The 22,047-nt window shown below is 43.9% G+C and overlaps 1 protein-coding gene across 3 annotated transcripts in view; it reads left to right on the forward strand.

Moving 5' to 3' along the window:
* The first annotated feature begins 295 nt into the window (after positions 1 to 295).
* Positions 296 to 22,047, forward strand: part of rbfox3a (RNA binding fox-1 homolog 3a) — a 529,247-nt gene continuing 507,495 nt past the window's right edge. For all 3 annotated transcript variants that reach the window (XM_035612518.2, XM_035612516.2, XM_035612519.2), the window contains exon 1: positions 296 to 423. The gene's annotated coding sequence lies outside the window, so the exon portion shown is untranslated. The remainder of the gene's footprint in view (positions 424 to 22,047) is intronic.

The following is a 22,047-nucleotide window of genomic DNA, read 5'->3' on the forward strand; positions in this document are numbered from 1 at the left end:
GAAGCCCTGCTTGCACTGTAATGTGTTCATGTGTGTGTGTGTGTGTGTATGTGTGTGTGTGTGTGTTTGTGTGTGTGTGTGTGTGTACGCTCACTCAGTGGCTTACACTACGCACCATGCTGTACCCACACTCAACACATCTATTCACACACACACACACACACACACACACACACACACACACACACACACATCCCTTGCCTTCCTCGCTCTAATGCCCCCCCTACTCTTTCTCCACCTCTCTTACTCACTCTCTCCATCTCCGTCTCTTGCTCAGAGCAGTTGGTTGAGCAGAGCCGTGTATCAGAGTGGAGTCTGTGTCCGTGTGACGGGATTGTGTCCAGAACAGAGAGAGGCAGAGAGAGAAAGACACCCACAGGGCAGAGCTGAGCGGACGGAGAGAAAGACACACTCCTGACCACCGTGAGTACTGGACTGTGTAGACATGCTTCTCTCCACTCGCCTCACTATTGAGCGAGCTGTTTCCCAGCTGACTGATCTGGTGTGTGTGTGTGTGTGTGTGTGTGTGTGTGACACAGGAGACAGGTGCAAACTGCTCATACTGTAGTAGACAGGAGAAGTACAGTAGGGATGTGAGGGGAGATGCACAGGTGATGGCTGGAGTCAGGTTGTGTTCCTCGCTGTGAAGCTGCAGAGTGTGTATGTGTGAGATTGTGTGTGTACACAAAGTGCAGGTATCAAACTGAAGAATTAGAAGACAGGAGAGATGATGATGCAGCGTGGTACACGTGTGCTTACACAACTTGCACCTAACTCTTGTAATGCAAATGTCATGTTCATGTATTTGAGATTTTTCTTTTCTTACTTTCTTTCTTTTTTTGCAACTTAAGCAGTTCTGGTTCATTCATTCCTGGTCACGTGTTTTCTACACTTGTGGTCTTTCTTCAGCAAGGCAATTCACATATTTCTTTTCTCGTTTTTGAAATATATTGCATTTTGACAACTCATATCATACAATGTGGGCTTTTCCGATATATGTTTGCAGATGTGTCACACTGCGGATTGGACAGTCCCACAGTTTGTTTGACTTGTGTTTGACTTTTATGTCCTTTTACCATCTGGTCTTGTCCTGAGGAGATTTTCCTTCACGTCTTTTTGGTCATTTTCGCTCGTATTGGTGTGATTGAATGTGAAAATCATGAAAAAACTGAGGGGAAGCTAACTGTCTCTCTACAGTAAGATGAGATTTGATCTCAGAGAATATAACACAGGAATGTTGTAAATTGCAGTTTTGATGTTGTGGACAGCAGAGAGGAGAGTTTAGTGTAGAGGTGAGGAGAGACCTGAAAAATGAGGGATTATGATAACTGCTGCCTCCCCCACACACACTTCCTCACACAGTGATTATTTCTGGAAAGACACTTTTCTTTCTGTGGCTCCTCCGTGGCTTTTGTCTGCTCTATTTTACTTTGTCAGATGCCACAAAGTCCAAACCCGGCAGACTCAAATGTCTCGGCAAGATGTGTGAAATGTCTTTGGGAACAACAACTTTTTTAAACATTTTATCATGTAGCCTTAGTGTAAAAAGTGGCACATTATATTATTATATAAAATGACTCGCAGTCCGTTAAAAATATGTGTTGAAGCTTTATTGTCAGAGGTCCTGCTCAGACCTAGTGTTAACATCCATCTCAGGTTCACTCCACGTGTCTCAGGTGAGCACTCATGACCAGATGTCACTTTACTCCTCTATATGCAAATACACACACATACATCACTTCATGTTGATTATGATCATGATCCATCTGACTACGACGGAGGGGTCAATCTTCAAATCTTCTCTTTGTGAGAGACTGAGTGAAAGGCGAAAGCAGGGGCTGGGTTAGTTTACTTATTTGAAAAATGTAAAATATTTAGAAAATCAATTTGTGTCAGTCAATGTTGATATGGTGGCGGCGGCTACAAATAAGTCAATGTATCTACAAATACACAGTAGAAAATATGTTGACTTCATTATAACTGCGCAGGCCAGAGGACATCAACTGAGTGGGTGTGTTCACAAGATGTTCACACTGTGAAGAGAACGTGGTCACATGCGTCCCAGGACGCAATCGGACCGATCCGATTCCAATTGAATCCTCAATGCGTAATGGTTACATTCACATCTGTGATCTGATCACCTGAGTGGCATATTAATACAGGGTCGTGATCTGTACACATGTTGAGAAACCAAAACATCATGAGAGAAAATATTTTGTTTATTTTCGTCATGTTAAAAAAAAGAAATCAGACATTTCTCAGATGCAAAGAAGTGTGTGCATTCATCAAGTGTGTATATCAAATACAGAGCAGGTAGGCGGTAAGACATCCAGGAGTATCTGCACATGTATAAGTAATGTGTGTTTTCCTGGAGGATCAAGGGGTGTTAGCTTGGGGCCGATGGGCTCTGCAGGAAAGTGTTGAGGGGAGGATAGCTCTGGCTCTTCGTGGGATTTACTCACAATAAGGATTTAGTGGGTGACACTTGGACAGGGTGTCTCTACATCAAAGGGGCTTCTCAGCATGGGGCCGCGGCAGAGGCATTGGGAAACATTGCTGCTGCTGCTGCTGCTGTGTGGAGGCAGAGCTGCTTTCTTTCCTTTTGGAAATGTGTGTGATGAGTGAGGGCAAACGAGTGCTGGCTCCTTGGCCTTTATGGTGCTTGTGTGCTGCTATAAGGTCTTTTTATGGTATAATGTGACAGTGCAAACAGCAGCATGTAGATCCCTCTTGTTTCATACAGATAAATGACATTTAAGGAGGTGTGTAGTGATACGTGTGTATGTGTGGGCAGAGACGTTCTCCAACATCTACAACCCTCGCCACAACTGATGGAAAATGTCAAGAATAGAGGAAACTGTTTGATGCTAAACAAACTATCTGGCTGTCTACTCAGAATGAAAACTGAAGGAGAATGAATATTCAGTCTGATCTCTGTCTGATTTCTGAATGACGTATTCCATCTACATTTTTTTCTACCCTTTACCCTCCAAGTGATTTATCACAAGCACAAGTCAGACGCCGTTCAGAGCTCCCCTCGTGTGAGTGAAAGACACATCATTTAGAGATCCCTTCAAAATGCCTCGGCACCTTTTTGGTTGGGTTGGTGCAGTAATCCCTTAAAGCAGAGGTGTTATCCAAGCCCACAACAGACTGTATCACTAGTATAGCTTGTTGCACCTACAAGCTGTTTTCAGTGAACATATTTTTTGGTTTACAAGTGAATGTGTGTGTGTGCGTGCGCGTGTGTTTTGCTGGTATTGTCTGGTATGCTGTATCCTGACAATACAGATAAGTCCTTTATCCTGTGGTCTAATCCTCCCTCTACACAAGAATGAGACAGAGAGACATTGTGTGTGTTGGTGAAGACGGCTCAGCAGCAGAGGCTGTCAGAACTGAGCAAGAGCGGGATCTGCATGTGAACAAGCCTTGAACGGAGCAGTGAACCGTTAATACACATTCAGATTCAGGTTTGTAGTGAGGGGCGGGAGTTGTTCACAAACAGGTGTTCTGCAAATCACAGCAAACACCCACTACTTTCTTCAGCAGCCTGATTGTCTCCATGTTTGCTCCGCCAGCGCTCTCCACAGGAGTTGGGTTCTTGTTTCGGAAACATCGAAAAATTATTTGGGTAATGGAGAGAAAAAGACAGCCATGTTATTTGATGTCTTTTTTACCCATTTTGACAGAATAGTAAACAGAATAATTTTTTTGAATACATACTATAGCCCGACTGATAAAATCAGACTTATCTGCATTTATGTTTGCTAACCCAATACGCGAAACTTATGAAAACTTTTATTTTACAGAATGCAGAAAAGATGCATTTATTTTTTACATTTAAAGTGATAAAAAAATCAACATCTTTATGTTTGATTGTATCCATGCTCTTATGGTTTATAGTTATTATTGAAATATAAACTATCATGCCACAATTACAGTATCAGCATACAATACTTGATTATAAAGGTTAACATGTTCTTCTAGTGATGTTATTGAATGTTGTGATTATAGATGCAGGTGCATTAAAACACCAGCATAAACAACAAGGCCAGCACATGACGGAGTGCTCCAGTCCTTTGGGAAATGCTCCACTTCAGAGATTGTTGGTGTCGTAACACAAACCATTGGAACAAAGCGGCTGTTGTGGAGTACTGAACTGTTCCAGTAGTGATGGGAACTTGGCAATGAATTGTCAGATGAACATTTTGGTTTCAAGACGATGTAGTGACAGTGACTTTTGGTAAAGGAGGGAGGGCTCAGAGGGACAGTAGGGAATCCCTGTACACTATTTTAAATCTCCTCTATCTATTCCCTTTGTCTGAGCTTGTTCAGTCAAAGAAAAAAAAAATGTCCGAGCAGGTCCTGCACTGTGGCACAGAATAAAGGAATAGTCAGTGCAGTATTTTAGAAAGAATGGCTGTAAAGTCTCGGTATGAGGGAGAGCCTCCATATTACATGTTTTTAAGAGTTTACATTTACTGAAGTCATAATTCCAGTTTAAAATTTTTCAGAATGTAACTCAATGTTTCATATAATGTCATACAAGACACTAAAAGGACCACTGTGGTCAGGGGCTGGAACAAGGGGAGGAATCGCCACCAGTATCCAAATATCTGACAACGCACCTGGGGACATCCACCCACGCAAATGTTTAATTTCTACCTTGACTAGTACCCCAGTTACACAAAGACTGCACAGGTTCGCTGAAATTAAATCAATGATGACTGGAAATAACTGTGAAGAGGATAGTTAGAAATGAAGCTAGTTAATCAAATTACGACAGAAAATGTAGAAAAGGTTTATAACAATATTTTAGCCTTCAAAGGTAAATTCTTTTTAACAAATACACTTCCAGTTGTTAAATTATCAAAGGGAAAAGGGGGGAGGTGGGTAGAAGCCAGCTGTGGACCCCGGATCTCCGACCCTGGAAATCAGGGTCGTAATTCTAAATTCCGAGATTATACCGGAACGGTAGACCCGACATCCCAGTTCCAAGGTATAATGGAACGCAGGGTAACTAAGGGTGTGATCCAGGGTTTTGTGTTCCAGGGGTGCACCAACTTATCCAACGCATGTGCCCACTGCAATTGATAGTCACTGCAAATCGTATCCCAGTGCCATTATCACTACAATCTCTGAAGCCTCCACCACAAGCTGACTGCGGGCACTTGAACAAAGTTGTACTAAAATGATTCAAGTCCTAACAACTGAACTTAGGCAAAAGAGCAGCTGACAGGGGGGAGTACATGTCGCCATTCCAGGCAGGGGAACTTGGAATCCCTGTCAGCCAAGGCAGGCAGCAGACTGCTGCGAAATATGCAACTCAGTCATTTGGAAACACCTTGAAAGCATAAAACAGATTTTTAACTCACCTAAAAGTCAGAGCGAGGGTCCCATGCTTTAAATAAGCTCAGCTAATGACGGGGTGTGGTCTGGGTGGAGCTCATTTGATGCGTTCAAGAGCCAACACCAAGTAAGGCTTTACCTTTTTTCAACACTTTTAAATAATCATTCCATCATTATTCAATTTTTTAACAAAGCCTGTGTTACTCGATAATCCATAAATTCACACTCCATCTCGTGTGTCAGGATAGAGTGAAACATCAGTGATTAGTTTGTTTACAGACCTGCAAAGTGAATAATATAATGTCTATGTGTGTCCTCCACAGTCGCCAAGTGCTGCTCATTGTGGGAACTATTGTGTTTCTCTGTAATATTGTGAGGTCTCGACCTCACGATGTAAAGAGCCTTGAGACGATATGCGTTGTGATTTGGCGCAATACAAATACAATTTAATTTAATCTAATTTAATATGTCCTGTTCACTAAATTACACTCAGTGTATTTGTCCACCAAATCTGATTTTGAGACTTTATTTGCCAGCAAAATCATGAAAAGTGAAAGAAAAATACGACCCAGAGTTAGATGAATTTAGCCTGTGAATGCATGAATGGACACGCAGTATGTGTGGATGGTAGAGTGATTATGTACGTGAGGTGAGTTGGGTTCTGCAGGTTGAAGCACAAGCTGCAGGCCTATCTCAACTATAGTGAACCCCTCTGGGTCCTGTGTGGACATAAATACATGTGAAGATTAAAGGAACATTGATTGGATTTATCACGTGTCACACGTGTGTGTGTGTGTGTGTGTGTTTGTGTTGTGTGTGTGTGTGTGTGTGTTTGTGTTGTGTGTGTGTGTTTGTGATGCCGGGGTAAGAGATTAGGCTGCCTCACATTCTGCTCTGTTTTTAAATTTTTGTGTGTGTGTGTGTGTGTGTGTGTGTGTGTGTGTGTGTGTGTGTGTGTGAGAGAGAGAGAGATAGAGATGAATGGAGCTCTAAAGGAAAACCACTTGATTATGCTCAAAAGAGAGCTTTCCCTCCTCAGCCTTATTTATGTCTGCACACTGCAGTCTGGACATACACCTATAAATCTGCTACTGCTGCAGACCACACACACACACACACACACACACACCCCTCTCTCCATCTGTTTAACGGTATCACTGAATTTTGCCTGACACGTCCAAAGGCTCATCTTCTTTCAAACCAGACGCTCCATCCTCAGGGGTTTCAGCACCTCAATGGATTTCTTCGGCCCACCTTTTGCATGGCCAAACTGTTGCCCTCATGGCCACTGCAGGGCTTTGTAACTTGTACCCTCTAAATATTTCACCTCTAGACGTTGAAAGGTTCTTGTCAAAGAGGGACTCTTGAGGAGAAGGGCGGGTTTCTGACAGATTCAAGATCAATAATTTAGACTGAAAAGAGAAGAGAAAACTATAGAGCAAGTGGAAAGAGACATTTTCCAGTGAGCAGCTTCATGCGTGAAGCTGAGGAGAAACGGATGGCAGCTGACTTTAGTCATGCAGCCATAGACAGTGAACACCATCAAAAAGAATAGCCTTCTTTAATCAGAGGATTGTGCTGTATATACAAACTGTATAGTAGAATGAGATTGAACAGGAATGAAGGACCAGGGTGGGCCTTTAAAAAAGAGTAAAGCATTCAATTAAAAGTTTAACAGTGCTATAGAGGCCCCTTGAGAATCATGAACTGCAGAGCATGGATTTGGGATAGAAGTGGTGTAATGAGTAGTTTTACTTTTGATCATTTCAATGGACTTTTACGTAAGCAGCATTTTGAGTGCAGGGGACGGCAGTTTGCAGGGCTGTGAGCTCACAGTGGGGCTGGACGAGTGGCCAGTGGGCAGGGGGAGGAGCCCAGTGGAGACCAGTTGGTCATGAGATGTGTTGTGCGGTGAGTGTGGCAGGCACAGAGCCGAGGAGACAAGTCGGTAATATTACATATTAATCTGCAAGATCAGCTATTTTGGTGGAAAACAAATTCGTTGTCTCTGAACTTTTTTCTTATATATTCTGCATCAACACTGCAGTGAATAATAATAATAATAATAATTACAATAGGTTCTCGCTCTGACTTTGTCAGTGGAGCTCGGGCCTTATGGTAATGATAATAACAATCAGGGCCGGTTCCCTCCTACCTGACTCATGAGCCACACAGTTACATCTGACACCCCACTGCTCCACTATAATCCTCCTTCCTTTACAACTGTTTGCTTCATCTGTCAGTCTAAGATTAAATAGATCTATACAGAACAAATTAGTCTACTAACAAATCTAACCATAGCAACTGTAAGTTATATATGACAATATTTATTAATAATGTAATCAGCTCCATCAGGCCCATTCAAACTGGCTCCCCCAGATTTCCTTAAATACATTTCAAATGTGAAATACTATTTATACTATGGCTTGTCTGAATACTTGATGGTTATTATTTACTGAGATGTTCATCCATATCTCCCTGCAGTATGTCCTGCTCATCAACACTTTGAATTCAATGTTTGATCATTAGTCACTCTCAATAAATAGCTTTTCATCCTGCATTAGTCCATTTTAATATGATGTGCACCAATGGGGAGTGACATCATCACATCCATATATGTCTGGACTGGTCCTCACTGGTTGCTGCTTGAAACCGCGAGTTTCATTCCGAGCACACAAATGTGAACGCACATTTACACATGGCGCTGTTATCTTTTTCGAGCTACAATTCTATAAACTGTATCACATGTCGTTACCTCGGTGAGCACCCACACAGAAGGAATCACAGGACATTATATATTTGAGTTAAGTGTGTGTCAAAGAATAAAGTGCTCATCCTGCTCAGATCTCTCTCCTACGGCCGACGGTGGTTATCAAACCTAATAAATAATTGTATTCCACTCAAACTTGCCGTGCCGTATGCAACCTGCATAGTGAGCGTATAGGGAAGTCCGACTCTGATAATACAGAAGTTAATACCAGGTCTGAACAGGGCCAGAGAGATGCTCAGTGCATGATATAAGTTCCCCCAGCAATCTAGGCCTATAGCAGCATAATAAAGAAATGGTTTATTAAACACCTGAGCAGCTCTAACTATAAGCTTTATCAAAGAGGAAGGTTTTAAGTCTAACCTTATATGAAGAGAGGGTGTCTGCCTCCCTGGTTCCAGAGGAGAGGAGCCTGGTGGCTGAAGGCTCTGCCTCCCATTCTACTCTTACATATTCTGGAACCACAAGTAGTCCTGAGTTTACAGAGATAAGTGATCTATTGGGATAATATAGAACTATGAGCTCTGTGAGATATGATGGAACTTGATTATTAAGGGCTTTGTAGGTTAGGAGTAGGATTTTGAATTAAATTTTACAGGAAACCAATGCAGAGATGCTAACACTGTTAATTCCCGTCATTGTATAGATACTTTTGACAACCCTAGTTGGTATAAAGTTTAGTTATAAATACTTAAAAATAACAAAAATTTTAGTTTCTGATTGTGATGATGATGGAGGCTATTTTTTGACAATGTAGGAGATATTAACACCTGAACATCCTGTTCAAACATTGGGAGAGACGCTTTCTTGATATTTGTTTGAGTTTGAAATGGAGACATGTTTAAGGTAAACTGACACTTAATGGCTCATAAATATCTATTATTACCAGCAGTGCACGATTATAATGATACTTAAAAATGCATCATTTAAATACTGTGTGGGGGAAACAGCCGAAAAGGACGGGCTGGCCTCAGATGTGTCAAAAATTAGACTTTACCACTGGCGACGGCACGTTCATTGATCTGTCGCCTGTAGCACTCTTGGGTCGCTGGACTTATGATAACAGGCCAATAGCCCTCAAGGGGGAAATGGGAAAGAATTAATAATCATTGATAATAATAGTAATTAAAGCTGCAAGCAGCAGTGGACGGGCTCGAGTACTCGCGGGGCACGCGGGACAGCGGGGCGTGTCGCGGTCAAAGCGGCGCATCATTTGGGTAAACCTGCCATGCGCAGGACTAAAAAGTGTCATTTGGCTGAACATGCCATGCACAAGACTCAAAAGTGTAGAGTGTGCTACTTCCTGTTTCCAGCAGGTGGCGCTGTGACGTGTGGTCAATATTGACATGTAGCTGTGTTGAGACCGGGCCTATTACAATGCTTGAGAATTTTGGGACAGATCGGACATAGTATTGTACAGCATGCTACTTCCTGTTTCCAGCAGGTGGCGCTGTGACGTGTGGTCAATATTGACATGTAGCTGTGTTGAGGCCGGGCCTATTATGATGCTTGAGAAATTTGGGACATATTGGACCCTGCATGTGTGATTACGAGCAACTTCCTTTTGGCAGCAGGTGGCGCTGTGACGTGTGGTCAATATTGAGATGTAGCTGTGTTGAGGCCGGGCCTATTATGATGCTTGAGAAATTTGGGACCGATCGGACCTAGTAGTGTAGAGCGTGCTACTTCCTGTTGCCAGCAGGTGTTGCTGGAGTAATTCGTTATAGTAAAATGTGAAAAAATACCCCAAAGTGGTACTCGCTGGATCCAAAATGGCCACTTTTCCTCAAAGAGCACTACATTTGTAGAAACTGGATCCAAAATGTCGCCCGTCGGTCGTCAGAGATGAACGTGGAAGTTTGCGGCGAGCCCACAGCCACACCGTTGCATTGAATGAAATTCTTTTGATATTGTTTGATCACCAAAGTCTGTAGATAATACCGAGCGAATATGGAGTTACTGCGATTAATCGCCTAGGAGGAGTTCGATCAAATAGGACGTCTGAAAATGGCCCGTAAAGCAAGAATTTGGCCCATGTAATTGCAAATGGTTGACTTCCTGTTGGTTTGACGTCATGGTGCCCACGGGGTATTTTCTAGATCCCGGGAGGATACACGTCCACAAATATTTTCATAATTTTGGATCAAAGTGAAAGGTGGTGAAATTGACATTGAAGGCACTTTGAAGGTCTGTAGGTGGCGCTATCGAGCCATTTTGACACAGAGCGACTTAAAAAAAATATGATACAGAAGGGCTCCCCGCTCTGCACATGGTATTCAAGTTTCGTGAGATTCCGAGCATCCCAAGTCCTTGAAACACATAATTTTTAGGTAAAAGTTCAGAAAGCGTCGCTACGGCAACGACCTTTGCTCAAGAGGTCAAATTTGGCACATTCAATGCCAATTTCCCGTGTTTGTGTACGTCTGAGGTCATGGCTCCAAGAGGCTTTTTTGTAAGTCCTCCCATGCTGCAGGGGCTCACCAAATTTGGTTCAGGTAGCTCAATGCTGAAGGTGGGGGCTTTTAGTTTTAAGGGTTTTAGGGGGCGTTATGGCGCCCTGTGGAGCCATTTTGACACAATTACGCCTAAAAACCATTTCTGATCCCAGAATTGGGCCCTGTCAACGTGTGTGTGAATTTTCAAGAAGCTTCAAGAATTTTGAGTCCCTCAACCATCTATTCGTATTTTCATGGCGATTACAGAGCCGCCACGGGAACAGCGTTTAAGATATGGCGCCGAGGCCCTAAACGTGACAAGACCAATTTGTCATAAGCACGCTGACCGAATTTGAGGTCGGTTCGGTGAACATGGCACGTACAGGACTCAAAAGTGTAGAGCATGCTACTTCTTTTTCCCAGCAGGTGGCGCTGTAGCATGTGGCTAATATTGACATGAGGATGTGTTGAGGGTCCCCCCAGTATCATGCTTGAGAATTTTGGGGCAATTCGGACCAATGCATGTGAAATGAAGAGCCACTTCCTGTTTACTTCCTGGTTGGCGGCGAGGGTTCGGCGGAGGTTAAAACTTTATCAAGGAATAACGTCCAGGCCCTCTGGTAAAAACTCAGGATTTTCTCTTGATTTGATCCCACGGATGTGGAGTTGACGCGCACCAACTTTGAAGTCGCTGGTGTGAAATGTTTCCGAGCAGTTGGCCAAAGAATGATGACGGAAAAGGTCCGGATATGCCGAAATTTTGCTGATGGAATCCAAAATGGCGGAAGCCCTGGAGGTCAAAGGTCATGGCTGCAAGAGGTTTTTTCGTGTGTCTTGGGATAATACACGTGCTCACCGATTTTCGTAAATTTTGGCGAAACTATTTGATTTATGAGGGTATTTTGCAACTTTGTAGGGGGCCCTAGTGAGGCATTTTGCGACGCTATTTTCCGGGACCCCTAAAATATCAAATTTTTCACCAGTTCTGATGTGTGTGCAAATTTTAAAACTTTTTGAATATGTTTAGGGGCTCTAATTAGCGATTCATTTGCCTGAAAAATAATAATAATAATTAAAGCTGCAAGCAGCAGTGGACGGGCCCGAGTACTCGTGGGGCGCGCGGGACGGCGGGGCGTGTCGCGGTCAAAGCGGCGCATCATTTGGGTAAACCTGCCATGCACAGGACTCAAAAGTATCATTTGGGTGAACCTGCCATGCATAGGACTTAAAAGTGTAGAGCATGCTACTTCCTGTTGGCAGCAGGTGGCGCTGTGACGTGTGGTCAATATTGACATGTAGCTGTGTTGAGGCCCGTTCTATTATGATGCTTGAGAATTTTGGGACAGATCGGACCTAGTAGTGTAGAGCATGCCACTTCCTGTTTCCAGCAGGTGGCGCTGTGACGTGTGGTCAATATTGACATGTAGCTGTGTTGAGGCAGGGCCTATTATGGTGGTTGAGAAATTTGGGATGGATCGGACCATGCATGTGTGATTACGAGCTACTTCCTGTTGGCAGCAGGTGGCGCTGTGACGTGTGGTCAATTTTGACATGTAGCTGTGTTGAGGCCGGGCCTAATACGATGCTTGAGAATTTTGGGACAGATCGGACCTAGTAGTGTAGAGCATGCCACTTCCTGTTTCCAGCAGGTGGCGCTGTGATGTGTGGTCAATAATGAAATGTAGGTGGGGTGAGGGCAACATGCTACTTTCTGTTGTTACCAGGTGTTGCTGGAGTAATTGGTTATGGTAAGATGTGAAAAAATGCCCCAAAGTCCTACTCGCTGGATCCAAAATGGCCGCTTTTCCTCAAAGAGCACTACATTTGTAGAAACTGGATCCAAAATGTCGCCCGTCGGTCTTCAGAGATGAACGTGGAAGTTTGTGGCGAGCCCACGGCCACACCGTTGCAGTGAATGAAATTCTTTTGATATCGTTTGATCACCAAAGTCTGTAGATAATACCGAGCGAATATGGAGTTACTGCGATTAATCGCCTAGGAGGAGTTCGATCAAATAGGACGTCTGAAAATGGCCCGTAAAGCAAGAATTTGGCCCATGTAATTGCAAATGGTTGACTTCCTGTTGGTTTGACGTCATGGTGCCCAGGGGTATTTTGTAGGTCCCGGGAGGATACACGTCCACAAATATTTTCATAATTTTTGATCAAAGTGAAAGGTGGTTAAATTGACATTGAAGGCACTTTGAAGGTCTGTAGGTGGCGCTATCGAGCCATTTTGACACAGAGCGACTTAAAAAAAATATGATACAGAAGGGCTCCCCGCTCTGCACACGGTATTCAAATTTCGTGACATTCCGAGCATCCCAAGTCCTTCAAACACATCATTTTAAGTAAAAGTTCAGAAAGCGTTGCTACGGCAACGACCTTTGCTCAAGAGGTCAAATTTGGCACATTCAATGTCAATTTCCCGTGTCTGTGTACGTCTGAAGTCATGGCTCCAAGAGGCTTTTTTGTAGGTCCTCCCATGCTGCAGGTGCTCACCAAATTTGGTTCAGGTAGCTCAATGTTTAAGGTGGGGGCTTTTAGTTTTAAGGGTCTTAGGGGGTGTTATGGCGCCCTGTGGAGCCATTTTGACACAATTGCACCTAAAAACCATTTCTGATCCCAGAATTGGGCCCTGTCAACGTGTGTGGAAATTTTCAAGAAGCTCCAAGAATTTTGAGTCCCTCAACCATCTATTCGTATTTTCGTGGCGATTACAGATCCGCCACAGGAACAGCGTTTTAAGATATGGCGCCGAGGCCCTAAACGTGACAAGACCAATTTGTCATAAGCACGCTGACCGAATTTGAGGTCGGTTCGGTGAACATGGCACGTACAGGACTCAATAGTGTAGAGCGTGCTACTTCTTTTTCCCAGCAGGTGGCGCTGTAGTGTGTGGCTAATATTGACATGAGGATGTGTTGAGGGTCCCCCCAGTATCATGTTTGAGAATTTTGGGGCAATTCGGACCAATGCATGTGAAATGAAGGGCCACTTCCTGTTTACTTCCTGGTCGGCAGCGAGGGTTCGGCGGAGGTTAAAACTTTATCAAGGAATAACGTCCAGGCCCTCTGGTGAAAAGTCAGGATTTTCTCTTGATTTGATCCCACGGATGTGGAGTTGACGCGCACCAACTTTGAAGTTGCTGGTGTGAAATGTTTCCGAGCCGTTGGCCAAAGAATGATGACGGAAAAGGTCCTGATATGCCGAAATTTTGATGATGGAATCCAAAATGGCGGAAGCCCTGGAGGTTAAAGGTCATGGCTGCAAGAGGTTTTTTCGTGTGTCTTGGGATAATACACGTGCTCACCGATTTTCGTAAATTTTGGCGAAACTATTTGATTTATGAGGGTATTTTGCAACTTTGCAGGGGGCCCTAGTGAGTCATTTTGCGACGCTATTTTCCGGGACCCTTAAAATATAAAATTTTTCACCAGTTCTGATGTGTGTGCAAATTTTTACAACTTTTTGAGTATGTTTAGGGGCTCTGATTAGCGATTCATTTGCCTGAAAAATAATAATAAGAAGAAGAATCATTACGATTACAATAGGGCTCTCGCCAGCTTAGCTGGCTCGGGCCCTAATTAAAGCTGCAAGCAGCAGTGGACGGGCCCGAGGACTCGCGGGGCGTGCGGGACGGCGGGGCGTGTCGCGGTCAAAGCGGCGCATCATTTAGGTGAACCTGCCATGCACAGGACTCAAAACTATCATTTGGGTGAACATGCCATGCACAGGACTCAAAAGTGTAGAGCGTGCTACTTCCTATTTCCAGCAGGTGGCGCTGTGACGTGTGGTCAATATTGACATTTAGCTGTGTTGAGGCGGGGCCTATTATGATGCTCAAGAATTTTGTGACAGATCGGACCATGCTTGTGTGATTACGAACCACTTCCTGTTTCCAGCAGGTGGCGCTGTGACGTATGGTCAATATTGACATGTAGCTGTGTTGACACCGGGCCTATTACGATGCTTGAGAATTTTGGGACAGATCGGACCATGCATGTGTGATTACGAGCCATTCCTGTTGGCAGCAAGTGGCGCTGTGACGTGTGGTCAATATTGACATGTAGCTGTGTTGAGGCCGGGCCTATTATGATGCTTGAGAATTTTGGGACAGATCGGACCTAGTAGTGTAGAGCATGCCACTTCCTGTTTCCAGCAGGTGGCGCTGTGACGTCTGGTCAATAATGAAATGTAGGTGGGGTGAGGGCAACATGCTACTTCCTGTTGTTACCAGGTGTTGCTGGAGTAATTGGTTATAGTAAGATGTGAAAAAATACCCCAAAGTGGTACTCGCTGGATCCAAAATGGCCGCTTTTTCTCAAAGAGCACTACATTTGTAGAAACTGGATCCAAAATGTCGCCCGTCGGTCGTCAGAGATGAACGTGGAAGTTTGTGGCGAGCCCACGGCCACACCGTTGCAGTGAATGAAAGTCTTTTGATATCGTTTGATCACCAAAGTCTGTAGATAATACCGAGCGAATATGGAGTTACTGCGATTAATCGCCTAGGAGGAGTTTGATCAAATAGGACGTCTGAAAATGGCCCGTAAAGCAAGAATTTGGCCCATGTAATTGCAAATGGTTGACTTCCTGTTGGTTTGACGTTATGGTGCCCATGGGGTATTTTCTAGGTCCCGGGAGGATACACGTCCACAAATATTTTCATAATTTTTCAAAGTGAAAGGTGGTGAAATTGACATTGAAGGCACTTTGAAGGTCTGTAGGTGGAGCTATCGAGCCATTTTGACACAGAGCGGCCTAAAAAACACAGACGGGCTCCCGGCTCTGAACATGGTAGCTAAGTTTCGTGAGATTCCGAGCATCCCAAGTCCTTGAAACACACCATTTTTAGGTAAAAGTTCAGAAAGCGTCGCTACGGCAACGACCTTTGCTCAAGAGGTCAAATTTGGCACATTCAATGCCAATTTCCCGTATTTGTGTACGTCTGAGGTCATGGCTCTAAGAGGCTTTTTTGTAGGTACTCCCAAGCTGCAGGTGCTCACCAAATTTGGTTCAGGTAGCTCAATGTTTAAGGTGGGGGCTTTTAGTTTTAAGGGTTTTAGGAGGCGTTATGGCGCCCTGTGGAGCCATTTTGACACAATTACGCCTAAAAACCATTTCTGATCCCAGAATTGGGCCCTGTCAACGTGTGTGTGAATTTTCAAGAAGCTCCAAGAATTTTGAATCCCTCAACCATGTATTCGTATTTTAGTGGCGATTACAGAGCCGCCACGGGAACAGCTTTTGAGATATGGCGCCGAGGCCCTAAACGTGAAAAGACCAATATGTCAGAAGTACGCTGACCGAATTTGAGGTCGGTGTGGTCATCCTGGCACGTACGGGACTCAAAAGTGTAGAGCATGCTACTTCTTGTTCCCAGCAGGTGGCGCTGTAGCCTGTGGTCAATATTGACATGAGGATGTCTTAAGGGTCCCACCGGTATGATGCTTGAGAATTTTTGGGCAATTCAGACCAATGCATGTGAAATGAAGAGCCACTTCCTGTTTACTTCCTGGTTGGCGGCGAGGGTTCGGCAGAGGTTAAAACTTTATCAAGGAATAACGTCCGGGCCCTCTGGTGAAAAGTCAGGATTTTCTCTTGATTGATCCCACGGATGTGGAGATGACGCACACCAACTTTGAAGTCGCTGGTGTGAAATGTTTCCGAGCCTATGGCCAAAGAATGATAACGGAAAAGGTCCGGAAATGGCAAGATTTTGGTGATGGAATCCAAAATGGCGGAGGTCCTGTAGGTCAGAGTTCATGGCTGCAAGAGGTTTTTTTGTAGGTCCTGCCATGATACACGTGTTCCCCAATTTTCGTAAATTTTTGGCGAAACGAATTGATTTACGACGCTTGTTTGCAATTTGTAGGTGGCGCTAGTGAGTCATTTTGCGCCACTTTTTCCTCTAAAATATCAAAATTTTCAGCAGTTCTGATGTGTGTGCAAAATTTATCAACTTTCCGAGTATGTTTAGGGCCTCTAATAAGCGATTCACTGGAGGTACAAATAATAATCATTGCGATTACAATAGGGCTCTCGCCAGCTTAGCTGTCGCGGGCCCTAATAATAATCCTAACGGATTCAATAGGGCTCTCTTCAGCCTAGCTGGCTCGGGCCCTAATAATAATAATCCTAACGGATTCAATAGGGCTCTCGCCAGCCTAGCTGGTTTCGGGCCCTAATAATAATCCTAATGGATTCAATAGGGCTCTCGCCAGCCTAGCTGGCTCGGGCCCTAATAATCCTAACTGATTCAATAGGGCTCTCGCCAGTTTAGCTGGCTCAGGCCCTAATAATAATCCTAACGGATTCAATAGGGCTCTGGCCAGCCTAGCTGGCTCGGGCCCTAATAATCGATAATTGATTTACGACGCTTGTTTGCAATTTGTAGGTGGCGCTAGTGAGTCATTTTGCGCCACTTTTTCCCGGGACCTCTAAAATATCAAAATTTTCAGCAGTTCTGATGTGTGTGCAAAATTTATCAACTTTCCGAGTATGTTTAGGGCCTCTAATAAGCGATTCACTGGAGGTACAAATAATAATAATAATCATTGCGATTACAATAGGGCTCTCGCCAGCCTAGCTGGCTCGGGCCCTAATAATAATAATAATCCTAACGGATTCAATAGGGCTCTCGCCAGTTTAGCTGGCTCGGGCCCTAATAATCATTACGATAACAATAGGGCTCTCGCCAGCTTAGCTGGCTCGGGCCCTAATAATAATCATTACGATTACAATAGGGCTCTCGCCAGCTTGGCTGGCTCCGGCCCTAATTACGATTTCAATAGGGCTCTCGTCAGCTTAGCTGGCTCGGGCCCTAATAATAATCCTAACGGATTCAATAGGGCTCTCGCCAGCCTAGCTGGCTCGGGCCCTAATAATAATAATCATTACGATTACAATAGGGCTCTCGCCAGCTTAGCTGGGTCGGGCCCTAATTATTAAGCTGCTACGTCTTTCCAATTTTTTTTACCCGGTTAGTTCACTCATGTCCTTGCCTGGTTGCTACCCTGGGCCCCTATGCGCTCGCCCTCGCTCACTGGCCTCCTCCCTTAACTTAAGACAACTTATGAGCACTGAGGCGTGCGGACGTGGGCAGGGGACAGGGGCAGAGGAGCGCCCTCTAATGTGATTCCACCCACTGGCCTCTGTTGGTTGTAATAAGCTCCCGAAGGAAAACACACGGTTAGTTTTAATGCCCCGTCTGCCTGGGCCCATTATTAAAGCCTTCCTGAAATCAGGGAAGGGTCCCATAGAGCTTCTGTACCCATGTGAGGTGTGTGTCTGTGCCCTAAGGTCATCACTAATGTTGCCGTAGTATGGATGCGCTGGGACTTACCTCTCGAAGCAGTGTTGTTCTGTGTCAAAAACTCTTGTGTGTGACCTAACAGAGAAAAAAAAGTCCAACCAGAAGTTTTTAGAAAAGTTGATGTGATTTTGATGCCAGTTTTAATGGAAAAAATGATGCAGCTGAATCAGGAAGACAGACACCTTAGATGTCATGAGCAGAAGTATTTATTACGAGAGCTCAATATTGAGGTGATTTTCTGGTTTGTACACAGATCAAAAAGTGGTCAAGTGCATGACGTCCCAAAAAGCTGCCTTCTCGTTCTCTGCGGGTGTATTCAGCTCTCAGAATCATATCGTCATTAAACAGACAGAATGGCTCCATAGTATCTCAGACTACCTCAGCAGATCCAGGGCAAAGTATCACACATTTGTGTCACCCAAAGCAGGTCTCATGTTGTAGGTCATGCATGGAAGGAAATAGCTTTGGAGGTTCAGTGAGAGACTCACATTTAATAGACAACTTGTATTTACCCATACCATACAGGACCAGAGACCAGGGGATGAACTGATCATTCTTGGGGTGAATGATGTATGAATCCTGATTGTGACATCTTACTTTCCTCAGCTCCCCCTCGACCTCTCTATATATACACTCATTCATCGAGCCTTTGGTCTCATCCCTGCTTCCCTTGAATTCTCCACCTTGTCCACCTCCTCTCTCTGTTCCTATTGTTGCCGTCTTACCCTCCCTCCCTCTTCTGTTATACAATCCATCGCTGTCTCTGTCTTTCCTCATCGTGCTCACCCTCCCCTACCCCTTTTCAGGCTGATTTGCCTCACTCAGCGGCGGGGTGTTTGACAGGCCTGCTTTGGGAAGATAGTGCTATTGAATGCAAGTGGGAGGAGGACAAGGGTGAAGTGGTATTAGTTGGTGAAAAGGGGTTGGCACCATGCTGCGATGAGGAGAGCAGGCAATAGGATGGGTGGGTGGGATCTAGGCCGAAGGAGAGAGAGAGCCAGACATGGGGCTTAGGGCGAGCCAGGCAGACTGATATTACTACACCAGAGAGAGAGAGAGAGAGAGAATTGGTGCAGAGATAAATATAGAAAAGCTTGTATCTCCAAAATGTCAAGAAACTTCAGCATGATATTGTTTTCAGCTACATTTTGAAGGCCCTACAGAGTTTTGACAGGGTCTGATAGATATAAAGAGATTTGTTCTTCACAGAAGGACTCGTATTCAAGAGCAGATGAAGGACTTTCATGAGCAAAAGATATGATGTAGTAAGAGTTGTGAGCTCTTCAGCTTGGTAAACTTAACTCTTAAATTTTTGTGATATACTTTTGAGTACAGTTGGTTTTGTACATCATGTTGTGAAGTAACAACGCAAAATTGAATCCTTAAATATACCAAGTGACTTATCAACTATGGACAGATGTATTAAGGAGTTATTAATTGTCATATGTTCACTCACACACCGTGTACTGCTTTGGATAATACATCCCCCCAAAAAAGGACAACAATCGGATTGTTTATTGAACCATTCATTGAAAACACGCTTCACATCATGTTCTCTGTGGTAATGCTTTCAGCCAGGCTGGGACACAGTGTGGGTGTGAAATCTGCACCTTTTGTTGTTGCTGAATTTGTGTGTAACCAGTTCATTTATAGTAGTGGACAGCATGAAACTGCTCCTCACTAGGAGGATCCTGGTCGGCAGACAGAAGCTGACATGATGTCTTCGCTCTCTTCAGGCCATGTCAGTGACATACAGTATTTCAGTGCTCTTGTAATCCTAAATGACTGGCCTCTGTGCCTGCCAATCATGCCCCCTGGTTCGGTCAATAGTGTGCCACAGTGACAGCTTTGGACAAGGACATTTCCGTTCTGACATGAAACGCTGACCTTAAATCGCCAGAGACGGAGAGAATCATCGAACCGTTGTACAAGACCTCTCAGAATAACAAGGAGGAGGCTGGAGACACAATGATTTCTATTTTCTGCCCTTCTTTCTGCCTTCCTCCATATCTTTCCCATTCCTCTATCTCCCCCTGGTATCACGCCTGTATTTTCTCTCTCCTCTCAGTGTAATAGTACAGGTTTTTAACATGCCCTGGCCAGTCTGTGTCTATGAAGCATGATATGGTATCACTGCTCATCCATGTTTCTCCTTTCTTTAACTCCATCATCTTCACCTCCTTCTCCTCCTCTTTTCTTTTCTTTCCACCAGGTCACCTTCAATCCTTCTCGGTGCATGTGACAGCTGAGTGAGACACTGAGAGAAATGTCGAAGGAGAAAGATAGACAGAGTGGAGGAAAGTGTGTGTGTGTGTATGGGGGGGGGGGGGGGGGGGTCGTCAGTTTGCTGTAAAGAGCCTCTGAGTTGACAGCTATACGAAAGGACAGCTGACCCCTCTTATATAGAGAAAGAGAGTGGCGTGGTGGAGGGGTTGAGAGGAGAGGGAGAGGAGGAGCGAAGGATAAGAGAAAGGGCAAGAGAGGATGGTCTCAGATGGAACAGCATTATATAAGTCCTATAAAAATTCTATTTTCAAGTCTCCACTCCAATCTTCTCTTTTGCTGTTTGTGTGTGGACACTGGCACAGGTAGGATTTGTATTGGTCATCTTTGTCCTGTGTCAGTGACGTTATGCATTATGAGTACAATTCCAAGCAGCCACTGGATGGGAGTAATTAGCATAGTTCAGCTTTAGATTTATAGTTCACATTCCCTGCGGTGGAATTGTCAAATTTGTTTTCTACAAAGTTTCCTACAAAATGACATATAAAGTCAATGCAAAGACGCAACTAGAAGCAATTTCGCGGCACTGACTCGGGCGACGGGAATGGTGTGATATGCGTGATGCAAATCAGGCAAAATTTGCGGCGCGTCCATCGGTCGAGTTTAAATATTTTGAACTTGGTTGATATATTTGTGAGTTGTGTTGACGCGATAGCCAATGATCGTGGAGATCCTCCCTCCGTCCCTGTTGTCAGATGTCCTGTCACTGTATCATGAATGGAGAATCACTGTGTGTGAAGCCAGACCGGGTTGATATTTGCACGTCCCTGTCCTCACTGCTGTCAGATGCCCTGGTCTGTCTGTCTTCTCTCGTGCTCACATTCTGGTCCACTATCAACAACTGCTGTCAAATATAGCATAAGACAACATAAAATATTAAAAAAACAACATCAAAAATAAATGGATATTAAATTACTAATCTGTGATTTTCGGAAATAGAGTTTATGAGACAAAATTCCTGGGGGTTATGATTCATCATGAAATTATATGGAAACAACATATTGCTTACATTAAATTAAAAAAATCTCAAAATCAATAGCAATCCTGTATAAATCTAGGGACAAATCAATTCTAAGGCCTTGCATATAATATACTGCTCACTTATACTGCCCTACATAACTTACTTTGTGGAATTGTGGGGATCGACCTTGAAAACAACGATAAATTTAATAGTTTTGCTACAAAAACGAGCCATACGTACTGATTTCCAAAGCTATTTTTGACGGTTACAAGTGTAAATAATTTTTTCCTTTTCTTTCTTCTCTTTGATTATTTCTGGAAGGTTGCTTAAATTGCAAAGAAAGTAGGCAGGCATCTGAGACCGTTCAGTCATGATTTCAGAAGATGACTGTTTAGACTTTGTTTACACTGTCTATATCGTTTACACATTCTGTACTATGTGTGATGATGACTGAATAAAAATCAATTCAATCAATCAATCAAAGTTTCAGTGTGATAACTGCTTCCGTTCAAGCCAAAGGATGAAATGGTCTTAAACCCAAAATGAAGTTTGAGTATTTAAATGGATTTGCTTAAATAATCGTGCTGATTCTCTGCCATGTCGCCCTGATCCTAACCATCACCCCGACCTCAACAAGCTCATCAACCATGCCTTAAAAAAGGCCCATGATACCCGCGCTATTTTTGGAAACGTTTGATATGGACGCTTCTAATACATCATTTCTATGAGGTCTGGTAACATTGCACTTGCTCGGGTTCATTTTCAAAGATCTGTGGCAACACTACAACAATGTGCAAAAGTTTTAAAACCATAATCAGTCCACAAGCAAGAGGTTTATCCAAATGATCTCAACCGACCGCATTACCTGGAGGTGAGAGTTAAGCGTATACAACTTTCATCTCCAGCTTAATATTCTTATCATTTCAAAAGAAACC

The sequence above is a fragment of the Scophthalmus maximus genome, chromosome 16 (assembly GCF_022379125.1).
Source record: "Scophthalmus maximus strain ysfricsl-2021 chromosome 16, ASM2237912v1, whole genome shotgun sequence".
In the NCBI taxonomy this organism is placed as follows: Eukaryota; Metazoa; Chordata; class Actinopteri; order Pleuronectiformes; family Scophthalmidae; genus Scophthalmus; species Scophthalmus maximus.